The sequence below is a fragment of the Leptodactylus fuscus genome, chromosome 5, assembly GCF_031893055.1.
Source record: "Leptodactylus fuscus isolate aLepFus1 chromosome 5, aLepFus1.hap2, whole genome shotgun sequence".
NCBI lineage: Eukaryota > Metazoa > Chordata > Amphibia > Anura > Leptodactylidae > Leptodactylus > Leptodactylus fuscus.
This window is the reverse complement of record NC_134269.1, coordinates 202,998,312-203,015,881: the sequence shown is the minus strand read 5'-3', so window position 1 is coordinate 203,015,881 and position 17,570 is coordinate 202,998,312. Positions and strand designations below refer to the sequence as shown.

Genomic DNA, 17,570 nt, shown 5'->3' with positions numbered 1-17,570 from the left:
AAAAAACATAAGAACAAATAAAACACCCACATTTCTAAGGCCCTATGTAGCGAGCCGCAGCAAAAAAAGTTGCGGGAAACCACTGGTATTTCCGTAGGTATAATCGACATGCTGAGATTTCCATAACCACTACGGCTTTGGAAATCACAGTGTATCCACTTTACGTATTTTTCTGCAATGTATGGATGGGATTTGCAGTGACAGTAAAATGCCACCGTTTTTTCCCAACTGCGACATTTAAGTCATGTGGGGCCTGGCCTAAAAGGGTTAAAATACAATCTTTGCAGCATATAACTGCTTTGTGACAGTAGGCTCACTAGTGGCGATATTCTTGTATTCTTTGGTAGAATTGGTAAACGCCCCCGTATATGGTATACGGTAGCTATATAGTAGGACATAGAGTATACAGTGAATGAAAGAAGTTGAGGCATAAGGGGGCCGCCGTGACTCTGTAGGTATCATCCGACTTGAACATGTGACATTTCCATACCAATATTTTATACCGACCCGCAATAAAATTAAAACCTAAAATAAAACATTTATTAGAACTCAATGCAAAAGAAAATTGTAATATAGCACTCATCTAGTACGGACATGAATAGATGCTTATAGCAGGTTCTATCTGAATCCACATCACAAACGTTGCATGCGATTCCAGCCTTAGGGACGACACGTAGAAATTCTTCACCGCTATGTTCCCTCTTCTCGACCATCATCTATATATAGATACGACGTGAATATGAATTAGGGTTAGCCCAGAATAAAGTTCATTGTTCTATCTTCCATGTGTAACGGGCCGGCAGTGTAGGTGTTAATCATAGTAAATCCCATTGTGTGGATTGGCTTGTCGGACCATGTGATGGCTGAGACCTGCCTGTGCTGTCTGCTCGCTGCGAGCATAGGAATCTGTAAGAAGAATGCAGACGCCAGCCAGCAGGAAACCTTAGGACGAGCGGGCTTGCAGGTAAGGATGCTTTAGTCCTCGTACGGTGAATGCTAATGGATCCCAATACATAGAAGGGTAGACAATAGCGGATTGGACTATATAGAGATAGAAGAGCTTATTTCTTACTGCTATATTGTTGCATACAATGCTTATTGAGTTGTACAATTATACAAAGGAATCACGGCTCCTGTCTATAAGGCAGATTGTATTATTCCTAAGGAGGATATTGTATATTGTCGGCGGCTGTGGCTTTCTTTACAGCTCGGCTGGAGTCTCCGAAGAGTTCTCCATCACAATACATTAACAAACAAGCATGTCATCTCAATTTCTAGCAGGCATCCCCTCCATGATCAGCACCGCTGGCACCCCTGCTGCTCTATGTACTTAGTGGATGAAGGAAGATTCATCACTTAGCCTTCCGCTTGCTCTAATTTCGCGTACACAATGGGAGATATTGGTTTTATAGGAGGACCGTCAATGTCATAGAGAATCCAGTGTGTTATAGAATAGATCGCTTTCGTTTTTAATTTCTGCGTTAATGGATTTGGTACAATGAAGCAAAACAGTTTTCTAGATGACCTGGAGAGTACCTGGAAATACAGTGAAAAGAAATGGTTAAAAGCTAGAAGACAGCGCATGAGCCTTGGAGGGAAATGTATTATGTGTCCTTCTCATTAAAGGGATCCGATCATTCAGATGGAATTTTTTGTGACTAACACGTCGGAATAGCCTTAAGAAAGACTATTTGTCTCCTACCTTTAGGTGTCTTCTCCGCGCCGCTGTTCCCGGTTTTCGTTACATGCAAATTAGTTCTCTTGCAGCACTGGGGGCAGTCTTCAGCGCTCAAACAGCACTGGGGGCATCCCCAATGCTGCGAGAGAACTCTCCAGCGCCGCCTCCATCTTTTTCAGGAATGTCCACTTCCTGTGTCTTCTTTTGTCGCAGGCAGTGAAACTTGTAGGCCTCGGGCAGAGCCTACTGTACATGCCCGCAGCCACAAGAAAAATGGCCGCTTACACAGTAATTAAGCGGCCATTTTCTTGTGGCCTGTAGGCATGTGCAGTCAGCTCTGCCCGAGGCCTGAGGTCTACAAGTTTCACCGCCTGCGACGGAAGAAGACACAGGAAGTGAATGTTCCTGAAGAAGATGGAGGCGGCGCTGGAGAGTTCTCTCGCAGCATTGGGGATGCCCCCAGTGCTGTGAGAGAACTCATCTGCATACATAGAAAACTGGGATTTCTACAGAACGGTACGAGACAGCTCAAACAAATACAGACACAAAGACATTAAAATAAATACATATACTCAGACCCCCAAAATATAGACCCATATCCTAGATCAGTATCCCCCAAAAAACTCAGACCTTTGAAATAAATATAGGCTCCAGAGAGTCCGCACTCCCAAAATAAAAATAATCCTCTTCAGACCAGATGCCCCTTTAGACATACACTCTTATGTTAAGACCCCCTTTAAATAGACCACATTAGCCCATTTATACAAGCCCTGAACTCGTCCTTAATACACATCCTAGAGTAGGCCCATGGTTTGTCTGGACCTGAAAACCCCTTTAAGCCGGGGCCCCACGGGACGTAAACGCCGCAATTTGCCTGCAACGGAGATGCTGCAGGAAAAATCGCGGTGTTGTACAGTGCAGGCAAAGTGGATGGGATTCATGCGAATCCCATCCCCATTTTGCGGAAAAGATTGCAGTGCGGACACCCTTGCGATTTGCATAGCCGTTGCGGCATTGCAAATCGCAGTATGTCAATTATATCTACGGAAACGCCGGTGGCTTTCCCATAGATCTAATGATAAGAGAAAGTCCGCAGAGGAAAACTCTGTGAACTTTCTCTTAAAAGCGCTGTGGAAAGAACCGCAATGCGTTCACTTCCGCTTTATCACTGCGTTTACGCCCCGTGGGGCCTTAGCCTTAAAGGGATTCTATCATTAGAATCCCTTTTTGAACGAAGACCACGTCGGAATAGGCTTAAGAAAAGCTATTCTTCTTCTACCTTTACTATTCTGATCTGCGCCACTGTTCCGGTGTTATTTTGTTTTTGCGCTGTATGTAAATGAGTCTTCAGAAAGCACAGGGGGCGTCCATTGTGCTATCCAAAGACTCTCCAGTGACATCTCCATCTACTTCTCCCCACTGTCTCTTCATCAGCCTAGTCTTCAGGCGAAAGAGCCAACTGCGCATGTCCGGCTGCCATTTTCCTGTGGCTTCTTACATAAGCGTTGGCTACAAGAAAATGGCTGACAGACATGGCGCAGTCAGTTCTTACGGCTGAAGAGTTGGCCAATGAGGAGGCGGTGGGGAGAGTCCGATGACGGTCCAATGGGAGGTGTCACTGGAGATTCTTTGGACAGCACAATGGACGCCCCCTGTGCTTTCTGAAGAATCATTTGCATACGACAAAAACACAAAACAACGCAGGAATGGCGGCGCGGATCAGAATAATAAAAGTAGGAGAAGATTAGTCTTTCTTAAGGCTATTCCGATGTAGTCTTAGTTCAAAAAGTGATTCTAATGATAGAATCCCTTTAACTACATTTGTATCAACGTAACCAATGCAAGTACTGACATTGGGAAGCGTCTTGTCCCTGTCACTATGGGCTGCGGTGACGAAAATCTGCTAGTTAGATTTTTCCTCCATTTCGGTGCCATGTTGTGGTATTAATCCGTATCGTGAAACCCAGCGTCGATTCCATTTGATAAGTCGCTGCCGTGTCTTTCGTTCAGAAGTCTAGCAAAGGTTAAAGCGAGACGCTGGCGAACGCCCAGGAAGATATTCCCTGTGAAAACATCTGAAATTCATGCCCACAGCCTTGTCTAGGTCTAGAAAACAGACATGTAAGACAAGTAAGCTTCTTTGGCTTGATGCAATGAATAATGGAGGAGCAAACGGCACCGCTGTGATTTTCTATGGAGGTTAAGAGCGGAAGACATTTTAAAGAATAGAACATTATTTTGGTTCCAATGTTCTGTCGATGATTATGGGTAATACGGATTTATATAAGCAAATCGACCAAGGAATAACCACATGTATAAGTCATATTTCACTGTATATGTATAATTCATAAGAAATAGGGACAAGCCCTTGTGTTTAATGCAAAGAACCACCATTGGGCCCAGTCTAATGTGCAACGTAGAGCAAAATCCAAAATGGCGTCCCCTTATGATACGAAATTTACCCACCTAGAGAAGAAGGACTTGATGCTGGTAATCTGTATACGCTTTATAGAAGAGGGCAGCTGTTCCTTCCTTTCCCGTTTCCTAATGTTAGGATGCCTATGGAGTACAGCATGTTCGCACTCCCCATATGGCAGGTAGACAAGACAAACCAAGCTGTTCCTTCTCAATCCTATCAGCTCTGTATCGGCCACAAAAGGTTTCCGTTCCCTCGTTTCACGTTTGTTTGTTTTATGGAATGGAAAATTACCGCTAACCAATATTATATATAAAACCGTACATAGGAAGGATGTCTATAGGACATCTATCAAATAGGCTAAGCCACCCCCTCGCCCCCATGGTGGAAAAGCTGCTTTTTTTTGTTGCAGATTTTGCTGCATTTTCTTAAGCCAAAGTCAGAGGTGGATATAACACAAGGGAAACGTCTAAGAGCTTCCTTTATATTTCCCATTCCCACTCTTGACTTTGGCTCAAAAAACCTCACCAAAATCTGTAATTAAAAAAAGCAGTTTTTCCACGACAGGGGGCGTTAGCTGTCTCTTTAACATGTTATATATGCCTGATCAGAGACAGAGGTGTAACAAGCAAAGACTGGGCCCCAAGGCAAAATTTTGACTTGAGCCCCCCCACACACACACACACACTCATGGTATAATGCCCCCTTTCCTGGCCCCCCACATAGTATAAACCCATTTACACATAATGTCCCAAATGGTCTCCAGACAGTATAATGTCCCATAGTGATCCCTCCTGACAGTATAATGTCCCATAGCAGCCCCTGCACACAGTATAATATGCCATAGTGGCCCCTACACAGTATAATGACATAATGAACCCTCCACTCACAATAATGTCCCATAGTGTCCCTTCCACACAGTATTATATCCCATAGTGGCCCCTGCACACAGTATTATCCCCCATAGTGGTCCCTGCACACAGTATTATGCCCCATAGTGGCCCCTGCACACAGTATTATCCCCCATAGTGGCCCCTGCACACATTATAATGTCCCATAGTGGCCCCTGCACACAGTATTATGTCCCTTAGTGGCCCCTGCACACAGTATTATATCCCATAGTGGCCCCTGCGCACAGTATAATGTCCCATAGTGGCCCCTGCACACAGTATTATGTCCCTTAGTGGCCCCTGCACACAGTATTATCCCCCATAGTGGCCCCTGCACACAGTATTATGTCCCATAGTGACCTCTGCACACAGTATTATATCCCATAGTGGCCCCTGCACACAGTATAATGTCCCATAGTGGCCCCTGCACACAGTATTATGTCCCATAGTGACCTCTGCACACAGTATTATACCCCATAGTGGCCCCTGCACACAGTATTATCCCCCATAGTGGCCCCTGTACATAGTATTATATCCCATAGTGGCCCCTGCACACAGTATAATGTCCCATAGTGGTCCCTGCACACAGTATTATGCCCCATAGTGGCCCCTGTACACAGTATTATATCCCATAGTGACCCCTGCACACAGTATAATGTCCCATAGTGTCCCCTGCACACAGTATGATGCTCCATAGTGGCCCCTGTACACAGTATTATATCCCATAGTGACCCCTGCACACAGTATAATGTCCCATAGTGTCCCCTGCACACAGTATGATGCTCCATAGTGGCCCCTGTACAGAGTATTATATCCCATAGTGACCCCTGCACACAGTATAATGTCCCATAGTGTCCCCTGCACACAGTATGATGCTCCATAGTGGTCCCTGCACACAGTATTATCCCCCATAGTGACCCCTGCACACAGTATTATGCCCCATAGTGTCCCCTGCACACAGTATAATGTCCCATAGTGTCCCCTGCACACAGTATTATCCCCCATAGTGGCCACTGCACACAGTATTATGTCCCATAGTGGCCCCTGCATACAGTATTATCTCCCATTGTGAGTGTTTGTTGCAAATATTGCAATAATTTCAGGTTCCGTAAAACTTTAAATTTTTGGTGTACACCACCCACGAACTATTATCTTCTAAGGTTTTTTCAGACCCCATAGTATAATGATCGGAGACCCAGGGGAAGTGACAAACCTGTGGTACTTACCTCTCCTGCGCTCCGGTGCAATTCCCTGCTGTTAACCTTCAATGACATCATAGACGTTGGTTATTTTGGCATCATTATTCGTCGCAACACCGGCCTGACCCACGTGATTTAACTACAGAAGCGCAAAGACAGCAGAGAGTAAAGCCTGAGCGCAGGAGAGGTGAGTAACACTGGTTTTTTATGCTTGCTCACCTCCTCTGGGCCTCCCATTATTATACTCTGGGGTCTGAAGAGCAACCCTGTGTGTGTGGGGGGGTTCACTCAACAAATACTCTTTCTTATTACTTATCAATCTCCGTTTCTGCTCATGGCCGCCTCCATTTCCCCTTCTTCCCTCCAGGGGGCCCCATAGACGTGGTATGGGATATACGGGGCCCCCTGGAAGAAGCACAGTGAACAGAAGCGGAGATTGGTAAGTAAATAGGGCAATTGCCTACTCTAAAAAAGCAAAAAGAGAAGAAAGGAAGGACTTTAGTTGCATCTGGTCTGTAGAAAGCCCAGTGTTCCATATGTACAAATTATAGAGCGGTAATCAGACTAACAAGCACTTCCAGCCAGTAATACGTTCCATATACATGTGCATTAAGGATGATTATCATGGCCACCATTAGTCAGTAGTAAATATGCTCCATCTCATTTGCTCCTCTGAACAATGTCATTGTAACAGACCTTCCTATTCTTCTTCTTATAGAAAGGAAAAGGTCCCCGTCTGGACAAGATAAGTCACGCTGGTTACATAATTGGCTCCGTTGTGAGATTGTCGGCTTGGAAATGGACCCAAAGGTGAGATAGGTCACAGCTATTATTCTGGTAGCCCTGACACAAAGGAGCCAAGATCGTCACATTTATTATACATTGGCTTTACCTAGTGTAATCCGTCAGACAGAATCATCATCTCTGAATTATTTGCAGACTAATGAGTTTTTAATGAAGGAATTCAATTCCAGCTGATTCTGGAGGTAATTTGCCTTAAATATTTAATGAATGGATTCTATGGGTTTTTATATACATCTGTCAGCTCTATAACAAGATGGTTGGGAGGGGAAGGTCGGACATGTTTAGTAGGGGCTGCTGTGTCTTGGTTATTGGATAGGGCAGGGTTAATAAACAGTGATGACCGAGGACCCATTAATGCTGGGGGTCCACAATACAACTACATGCAAATACTACCAGACCCTCATTCGCAAATTCCTAAAATTATTTAGGACTAGTACCTGCTACCTAGCCCTTGCCTCTGATTGTATGTGTTCTGGGGTTCTGTTAGTAGTCCAATATCTGCCTTTTGTCTTGAGCTAGGGGACTCTTAGGCATGGGGAAGGATTCGGTTCCAGGTTTCTGTCCACTAGGGTTGAGCCGATCTTGACTTTTCAGGATCGATTTTAAAATCCGATTTCCGATCATTTTTCATTCGAACCCGATCTCGATCCCAATTCCGATCCCAATGCAAGTCAATGGGATATTTTTATTAATCGGAGATCGGATTTTAAAAGCAATCCTATTCACTATACAGCATGGAATCTAACAATTGAACACTTTAATTGTTAGAATCCACGCTGTGTAGTGAATCACTAAGTAGCCAGAGGATTTTTTTTTAATCCTCTGGCTACTTAGTCCCCCCTGGTGTCCACTTACCTCCAGAGATGGCTGCTCCGATGCCCGGTGTTCTTCTTCGCCTCGCTGCCGCTTCATGCTGCTCTTCTCGCCTCGCTGCCCCCTGCCTCCCAGATTAGGAGAGTGTGGGCGGGTACTGGGAGGGGAGACATCACGTCTCCGCGCCCTGTACCCGCCCACACTCTCCTAAGCCACAAGCCCCGCCTTCCTAGCTCTTTAAACACTAACCTGGGAGGTGGCGGCAGCGAGGTGAGAAGAGCAGCATGGAGCGGCAGCGAGGCGAAGAAGAAGGAGAACACCGGGCACCGGAGCAGCCATCTCTGATGGTAAGTAGCTACTAGAGATGTTAGTTTAGTCTCCCATCAGAATGAATGTAGGCAGCTGGCACGCAGGGGGTTAAGGCTGTGTGCCGGCTGCTTCCATTCATTCCTATGGAACCGCAGCGGAGCCTTTACACTGAATATACACTCCACTCAGAATGAGCGGAGCGTATACTCAGTGTGAAGGCTAAGCAAAGCATTTTGGGAAATAGTACCGATCTCGATCCCACCTAAAAATAACGTGTTCGGAATTCCGATGGCGATCGTGAAATTTTCTCGATCGCCGACCGGAATCTGATCTTTTCTGAACATGATCGCTTGACCCTACTGTCCACAGATTCGCTTAAAAAATGCGTAGAGAAAAGTCCTGCAACCAGTGCTTTTCTCTCTGTATTTTGTTTTAGCAGAACCCCTGTGGACACCATTATAGCTATTTACTGGCTGTATAGTGGTGTAGCACACTGTGCCTTGCAGTGGCTTTTAGTGATGTCCCACTAGGGTACCTGAACCAGCATTGCACTGATCACTGGTTCAGCACTATAGATTGCAATACACGTGTATTGCAGTCTATAGAGGAAGTCAGCCTATGCTGACTTCCTCACTTCTAGGAAGGATCAACCAGGTACTGGAGGGCTACTAGCAGCCCTGGGTCACTGGCCAGACCCCAAGCTGCAGAAGATTCATATTGGAAGCCCCGATCTGGCTGCAGAGGGTGCCGATGGGAACATGTAGCATGACAGAACTCCTTGGATGCCACGGTCATGTTTTGACCCCGGCATCCAAAGGATTAAAACTCACAATCGGTGCTGTGCTCCAACCAGGGGTTATGGAACACTCGCTCCCAATGCCAATGGCGCACTGCACTGATAGATTCCCTGTTCACCTATGGGCCAGCCCCTTGCCTTTTTGTAAGCAACTACTACTACTACATAGCAATCATATGCCTTGATTTATTGCTGAGAATAATGCTACGCCATGGAAACTTTTTGGCTGGGAGTTGTAGGTCCAGAGTCACAGTAATTTGAATACAGGGTGCTTTGTAGGATTTAATATCTATAAGGAGACTGGAAGTGGCCAAGTTCCAGGGGAGACTGGGATTATCACTCAAGGACCGGTACATGTTATTCAGTGCTGGGGAATATAATATAACTATTCCTTGGTTAATTGTTATTCAGTTTACTCCATAGACTATTCCAGTGACAGCAACTCCATGGCTGTGATCGAACAAGAACATTATATGGACACTCTTGTCCAATTGTATTAAAGCAGCCACTCATACTGTAGACTATTCTGGAATATTACTGTGCAACTATAAGTCCCTAAGAGCTGTATATGTTCAGCCATCAAATGTGTTTCATCAACTATTCATGAAAGGATTGTCAGAAGCAATGCCATCAGGAGCGGAGGGAATGGTCACGTATGAGGATTGGGATTCTCTAGTGAATTAAATTAACATATCACTATATACATGAGTTATGTGCAAGAACTAGCGAAGAAAAGACATGGGTTACAAATACGCTATAGACGTGTCAATCGACGTCTGCATTTATTCATATACAGATGATGATATCACCAAATAATGAATCTTATAGCCAACGTTTCTGCACTCGAAGAAAGACGTTACGATAAATTTGCATCCAGAAAGAAGGAATGATCCGGTGACTTTTCTTTCATTGTGACTGTGACTATCCTCTATACTCAGTATGTGTCTGTCGTACAGAAATGATTGGCGTAATTGCTCTGGTCCTCGCTGACTGGCTATGAGGACAGAATATAAAATATGGACAATGCATACAGAAAGCAATTTTCTTCTTATTAAAGGGTCTGTTCCTTGTTATCAGCCATTCCAGGTTAGGCATAGGCAGAGAGAATTGTAAGATTAATGATGAGAAAGTCGACTGAGTAACCTAAGACGGCGGATGGGTACATGGGGTGATGCCATGAACAATATTTATCCCCCCTTTATCCATAGGAAAGAGGATAAATTATTTATTGTATGGGGGTCTGACTACTGAGACCCTCACCGATCATGACATGAAACAAGCGGTCAAACTTCCATTGTATGTAGATGCATCTCCACTCCAATCACTTCAATGGGATTCGCTGGAGATAGTCGAATGTGGTGTCCACAAGCGAGGGGGCAATACACCCCCATTCTTAGGATCAGTGGAGGTCAGACCTCCTTTAGTCAACAACATATCCTCTATCCCATGGATCATGGATAGAGGATACATATTTTTGAGGGGCATACCCATTGAAGCTGTTTGGTGCAGCACAATAATACATTTTATTAATGTGGCTAATATAGTAAGTGATGGCGCATTGCACACTCCTAGTTACGTCACTTGGCCTAACATATAGCTGACGCCCTGCTTCATCTGGAAAGTTAGATCATATAACAGATCAAAGACCTTACACATCACAGTCAATTGCAACCACAATATCTAAGGGGCCTGTGACTAAAGCTACCTCTCCGTTCTCTGAATAGTTGTGAGGTTCTCTTGGGTCATCACTAGAGATGAGCAAATAGTAAAATGTTCGAGGTTCGATATTCGTTTCAAGTAGCTCCTCAATATTTGACTACTCGAATCGAATATCGAACCCTATTATAGTCTATGGGGGGAAAATGCTCGTTTCAGTGGTAGGCAACGTTCGATCAAATTATACTTACCAAGTCCACGAGTGATGGTGGGGCTGGATCCTCCGAGAAGTCTTCTCCGTGCAGCGTCCCCGCGGCGTCTTCCGGCTCTGAATTCACTCTGCCAGGCATCGGGCCTGGGCAGAGCCGACTGCGCATGCCCGCACTACAAGCGGGCATGCACAATCAGCTCTGCCAAGCCCGATGCCTGGCAGAGCGAATTTAGAGCCGGAAGACGCCGCGGAGAAGCTGCACGGAGAAGACTTCTAAAGGTAGGAGAAGAACCAGCGTTGATTGGCCAACTGTATAGCATTCGGCCAATCAATGCTGGTTCTGCATCAAACTTTTACATTCCAATAGCGAGTAGTACTCGATCGAGTACGAGTATTTCGAATACCGTAGTATTCGATCGAATACCTACTCGATCGAGTACTACTCGCTCATCTCTAGTCATCACGCAACATACAGACCTACTGAAGTCCTCCACATCACTCTTCAGAATAAACCTAATAGATTCGGTCAGATGCGGAGTCTAACAGGCTAGCCTTAGACTGAATTGTATACCATAATACACTGCAATGCAGAAGTGCTACAGTGTATTACAGCAGGAATTGGTTCCTTAGTGTTCACCAAGTAACTATACAGGCCCCAGTGATCGCCGTTGCAACTGGGTCCAGAAGGGAAGGGGGGCCCACAAGTCACTCAAATTTTTTGATCTCTTTTCTGATTTCCTTTGATGGTTGGCACTCTGTGGGCGTAATAGAGTAGGAAAGGGAAGATGCTGCTAAAATGTATGGATGGGACATGGAAGCAGGTTGTGAAGGTGGGCCCAAGGTGTATTTTTATGCAAGGATCCATGAGCCTTTATTTACGCTCTTGGCCGGGATCTCTTGATAAATCTGTAGAAGGTCCCAGCACCAGAATGGAAATCTAAGTCAGGTAAGATCTGTAATGGCAGCATCTAAGTGGGGCATATGGGACCTTCAGGTAGTTATTGCAGAACATCATGCTGTCTCTACCTGTCTATCTACTTCCCTAGTACAGCCTGGTGCCATCTATTTACAGGGTAAGCAACAAGTTCCTGGCCATCAGGGGTGTAACTACCGGGGTAGAAGCTACCACAGGGCCTGGGACATTGGGGGGCCCAGTGGAAGCCACTACGGATTTTTTATTTTTTAATAGGCCGTTACCTGCTGGAGTTACGGGCCCTATTTACTTACCGATCCTGGCCCCTGCTCACGGCCGAACGCCAAAGTTCGCCACAAGGCTCCGCCATTCCTAGTTATGCCACTGCTGGCCGTCCACATGATGTAAAAGAAAACACATTTCATCTGTCTAGATCTTTTTTGCTCAGCTCACAAATGTGGCCCCGAAAGTAACAGGATGACAAAAGGTATTACTTGAAATCTGCAGGATGTGGGGGTTTTTTTTGGAAATGCGCACAGCAAATATGAACAAAGTCCAATAGTTGAATCTTTCCATAAGATATGACATAGGGAACTGTGGATTGTATGTGTGAAACCTAGGCGGAAAAATGTCATTTTAATGGGAAAATACATTGTAACAGCAAGAATCCATTAATATCTGGGAAGCTGCTAGATAGGACCAGAATTCCGAGTCCAAAAAAATTAGACACAGACATGGAGGGAGAGCTGGCAGGTTTGTGTTACGGGTGACTGCTGACGGACTGCTGGAAGGGACCTCGGATCATTTGGCATAAACATCACCCGGACTGTGAAGTTATGTAGCAAACAGGCTAGAAATACTAATGCGGAGATTTCATGTATGTGATCCACAGCAAGAGTCAAATGTTCAATGGTAACAATTAAATACCGTATATACTCGAGTATAAGCCGAATTTTTCAGCACAGTTTTTGTGCTGAAAAAACTCCCCACGGCTTATACTCAAGCAAGCAAAAAAAAAAAGTTGTTTTTTTTGTTTGTTTTTGGGGTTTTTTGGAGGGGGGGTCTATTATCAGCCGCAATAGTAATGTATAGAATCTCCCATAACATAGTGAAAAAAAAGAAGCTTTAAAAAAATAAGTAGAAAATTCCTGTGACACACATACACATTAGGTATCCCTGTGTCTGACAGTGCCCGGTCTACTGAATATACAGTATCTGCAGTGCTCCTGTTCCGTTGGGAAGGGGTTAATAGGAGTACTGCAGATACTCTATACAGCCAGACTGAATTCCAAGTGGGGGAAAAAAATCCCAGTCCTCAAGCTCAGGGAAGGGGCAGAGAGACAACCAAAACACCCCCTCCCCTTCCCCAGTACCCAGAACCTACTGCACCCAAAAACTCCAACCATTTTAATTTTTGAAATTTTCCAGCAGCTGCTGCATTTCCCCCCCTCGGCTTATACTCAAGTCAATAAGTTTTCCCAGTTTTTGTGATAAAATTAGGGGCCTCGGCTTATATTCGGGTCGGCTTATACTCGAGTATATACGGTATATGAAAATTAACCTAGATTGTATAAAAGTATACCCCGCCTGTCTCCTCGCCACGATATATTCCTAATCTTACAGCAATCACTTCTGTGTGCAGGCGTCTTCCCCCCAGAAGCAAGCGGTGAAGGGTCGCTCAAAGTCCACAGAGGAAATACAGCAAGCGAAAAAGGTAAAATTCACACTAAATATTAGAATTTAATTTTTTTTAAAAGTCATCAGATGGAAGCGGACCTGAGACATATATCTAAATGTCTGGACTACGGAGCTATAATATGGGTATGATACACAACACACAAAAAAATAGCAATAATTCCACTGAGTTTGATATTATATTTTGGGTTACATGCACGATTGAATTAGTTTGATCCAAAATTTGAACACTATAATTAATATAACAATAATGTAATATAATGAATTTATTTTTTGGGTCAGGTCCGACCTAATTCATACCTAAGTACTTGTGTTCTGTCTACTTTTAGGCTTTCCATACCCCTCAGAAGTCCCTCCCAAGCACAGGAGAGGAGAGTAACATACAGGTCAGTAAGATATCATGAGCAAATGAAGAAAAATAAAGATGGCGTCTGAAGGACATGGTATAGGAAATTTACATTGGCATTGTCAAGAAAAAAAAAAAAAGTTGAAACACTTCAGGCCATCAACAGGGCAAATGTATAATACCTGGTGCTAGAGGGGGCAGACTGGACGATTACCCAGGGCCCCTGTCTCCAAAAGGGCCCCTGGGATCTAGGACATTAGGCTTGAATCTGGAGAGGTCCACTACTGCTGTATTGGTGCGCTATGCTGAGCTCGCTGATACTGTTTAATCCTATGGCAGAGCAGGAAAAGTCCCAAAAACTCCCTGCTCTGCCATAAATGTGAAAAACGGACACCAATATCCCACTGCTCTGCCATAAAAGAAGTCACAGAGTGGAAGTCACTACATCGCACCTTATATACCAGTCCTACAAGGAGAGACTCTGACTGCTCCATTCATCATGGGAGTGCGATAAGGTGAGTAAAAGATATATTGTTTTCGGGAAAGGGGATCTCTATTATTTATAGTGGGGGAACGAGTAAACATATGGGGGGCTATTGGAGGGGCTAACTATTATTTATGAAGGTGACTACTAAATATAATGGGAAACTACTGTATTATTTAAAAGGGGGATTATTATAAGGGATGACCTATTACATATACAGTCCTATGAAAAAGTTTGGGCACCCCTATTAATCTTAATCATTTTTAGTTCTAAATATTTTGGTGTTTGCAACAGCCATTTCAGTTTGATATATCTAATAACTGATGGACACAGTAATATTTCAGGATTGAAATGAGGTTTATTGTACTAACAGAAAATGCGCAATATGCATTAAACCAAAATTTGACCGGTGCAAAAATATGGGCACCTCAACAGAAAAGTGACATTAATATTTAGTACATCCTCCTTTTGCAAAGATAACAGCCTCTAGTCGCTTCCTGTAGCTTTTAATCAGTTCCTGGATCCTGGATGAAGGTATTTTGGACCATTTCTTTCTACAAAACAATTCAAGTTCAGTTAAGTTTGATGGTCGCCAAACATGGACAGCCCGCTCTCAAATGATCTGAAAACAAAGATTGTTCAACATAGTTGTTCAGGGGAAGGATACAAAACGTTGTCTCAGAGATTTAACCTGTCAGTTTCCACTGTGAGGAACATAGTAAGGAAATGGAAGAGCACAGGGACAGTTCTTGTTAAGCCCAGAAGTGGCAGGCCAAGAAAAATATCAGAAAGGCAGAGAAGAAGAATGGTGAGAACAGTCAAGGACAATCCACAGACCACCTCCAAAGAGCTGCAGCATCATCTTGCTGCAGATGGTGTCACTGTGCATCGGTCAACTATACAGCGCACTTTGCACAAATAGAAGCTGTATGGGAGAGTGATGAGAAAGAAGCCGTTTCTGCACGTAAGCCACAAATAGAGTTGCCTGAGGTATGAAAAAGCACATTTGGACAAGGCAGCTTCATTTTGGAAACAAAAATCGAGTTGTTTGGTTATAAAAAAAAGGCGTTATGCATGGCGTCCAAAAAGAAACAGCATTCCAAGAAAAACACATGCTACCCACTGTAAAATTTGGTGGAGGTTCCATCATGCTTTGGGGCTGTGTGGCCAATGCCGGCACCGGGAATCTTGTTAAAGTTGAGGGTCGCATGGATTCCACTCAGTATCAGCAGATTCTTGAGAATAATGTTCAAGAATCAGTGACGAAGTTGAAGTTACGCCGGGGATGGATATTTCAGCAAGACAATGATCCAAAACACCGCTCCAAATCCTCAGGCATTCATGCAGAGGAACAATTACAATGTTCTGGAATGGCCATCCCAGTCCCCAGACCTGAATATCATTGAACATCTGTGGGATGATTTGAAGCGGGCTGTCCATGCTCGGCGACCATCTAACTTAACTGAACTTGAATTGTTTGTCCAAAATACCTTTATCCAGGATCCAGGAACTGATTAAAAGCTACAGGAAGCGACTAGAGGCTGTTATCTTTGCAAAAGGAGGATGTACTAAATATTAATGTCACTTTTCTGTTGAGGTGCCCATACTTTTGCACCGGTCAAATTTTGGTTTAATGCATATTGCGCATTTTCTGTTAGTACAATAAACCTCATTTCAATCCTGAAATATTACTGTGTCCATCAGTTATTAGATATATCAAACTGAAATGGCTGTTGCAAATACCAAAATATTTAGAACTAAAAATGATTAAGATTAATAGGGGTGCCCAAACTTTTTCATAGGACTGTATATAAGGGGGGGGGGGGGTCTATTGTATATAATTATTCCCCCATATAATAGTTTCTGAATAAATAATAGTTCTCTCTTATAATAATACCCATAATGAATAATAGAAACTCTACTAGGCGGTACTAAGGTGCTCATTTGAAATGTGTATGGGCATGGGAGGGGTATTATTTTTTACTGTTTTGGGGGGTATTATTAAAGGGGCTGCCCTGGAAATATGATGGTATTGTTGGTATATCAGCATTTGGGGCCCCACTTTGAATGTTGACCAGAGCCCCTGTTGGTCTAAACTCTCTGGCATAAATGATAATGGTCCCACTCCTGTGCACCCTCCCTATGCACATGGCTGTGTCCTGGCCGGGAGACTAGGTCCACGTGACCGCCGGATCCTCTATGACCTGATCTCACGGCACCATATGATACATGATAGCATTCAGATCACATTCTTCATGTCCATTCAAAAAATACATTTTCATAGAACAAACTGCTATAAAAACATACACGTCGGCAGACCTATAGCCTGCAATGATCAATAAAACGGTTTTCACTTGCATTGATTTTGGCGGAACGTTTGTTACTCAGTAGCTGCTATGGAATAAGTTGGTGCTATATATCGCTTATTATCATTTTATAGATCATATCTATAAAACACATTAATCCCGCTATTGCCTAGGGCTCCATCTTTATACCCTGTATGACTATCGCTCTGTCACTCTGCTGCATTTTGTTTTAGGATTCTGCAGACGCTACAGAAGAGAATTCTCCAAAGGCGAGGACAAAGGAAGGTCAAACACAGAATTGATTGGAAGAAACACTTGTCAAGAAATCTGCTATGAGGCCTCCCAAGTCCCGACCTCTTATCATGTGTCTGTCCGCTTCCTGTAGTAACTTTGTGTATGCTTGTGTGCCGGTGTGCTGGTAGACATGGGTGTAAGTATGGTTCTGGATGTTTCATGTGTATAAATCTGTTATCACATAGTAGTATACATCTACAGCATATGGTCTGCGTGTCTTATTTCATTGGCCTTATATGAAGCGGTCTGAACAGTCTGGACCTGGGTGCAAATTTTTTAGTGGTAGATAGATAGATAGATAGATAGATAGATAGGAGATAGATAGATAGATAGATAGATAGATAGATCTGGTATCGTATAGCCAAGCCATTTACTGTATAATACTGTACATGGGAAGAATATGCAAATCTGACTTCCATGACAGGTGTTTCGATGTGTTTGCATCAGTTCTCTCTGTGCCAAGCTGATGAGATGCAATACATCGAAACAGCTGTCCTTGGCTGAAACACTGTATCTGGTAAAATCACAACATCATTGCAAACAAAGGCCTCTGAGAAGGTCGGCATGATGTTAAAGGGAGCGCCCTCTATTGGGCTGCATGACTGAGGCACTGGCTTCCTAATTACATCATGGAAGACAGACTTGCACATTCTCAGTCAGCGCCCTCTATTGGTGTGCATACTTGAGGCACTGGCATCCTAATTACATCATGGAAGTCAGATTTGCATATTCTTCCCATGTTCCTTTGCACAGTGGAGCA

At 43.9% G+C, this 17,570-nt stretch overlaps 1 long non-coding RNA gene across 2 annotated transcripts; it reads left to right on the top strand.

Moving 5' to 3' along the window:
* The first annotated feature begins 856 nt into the window (after positions 1 to 856).
* LOC142205078 (uncharacterized) lies at positions 857 to 17,063 on the top strand. Of its 2 annotated transcripts, none has more exons than XR_012716173.1 (5): positions 857 to 964; positions 6,906 to 6,993; positions 13,328 to 13,399; positions 13,710 to 13,766; positions 16,750 to 17,061. It is a non-coding gene; the product is annotated as an uncharacterized LOC142205078 (long non-coding RNA). The 2 variants fall into 2 exon arrangements; XR_012716174.1 differs by having other exon boundaries at positions 908 to 964; positions 6,902 to 6,993; positions 16,750 to 17,063.
* The last annotated feature ends 507 nt before the right edge of the window (positions 17,064 to 17,570 follow it).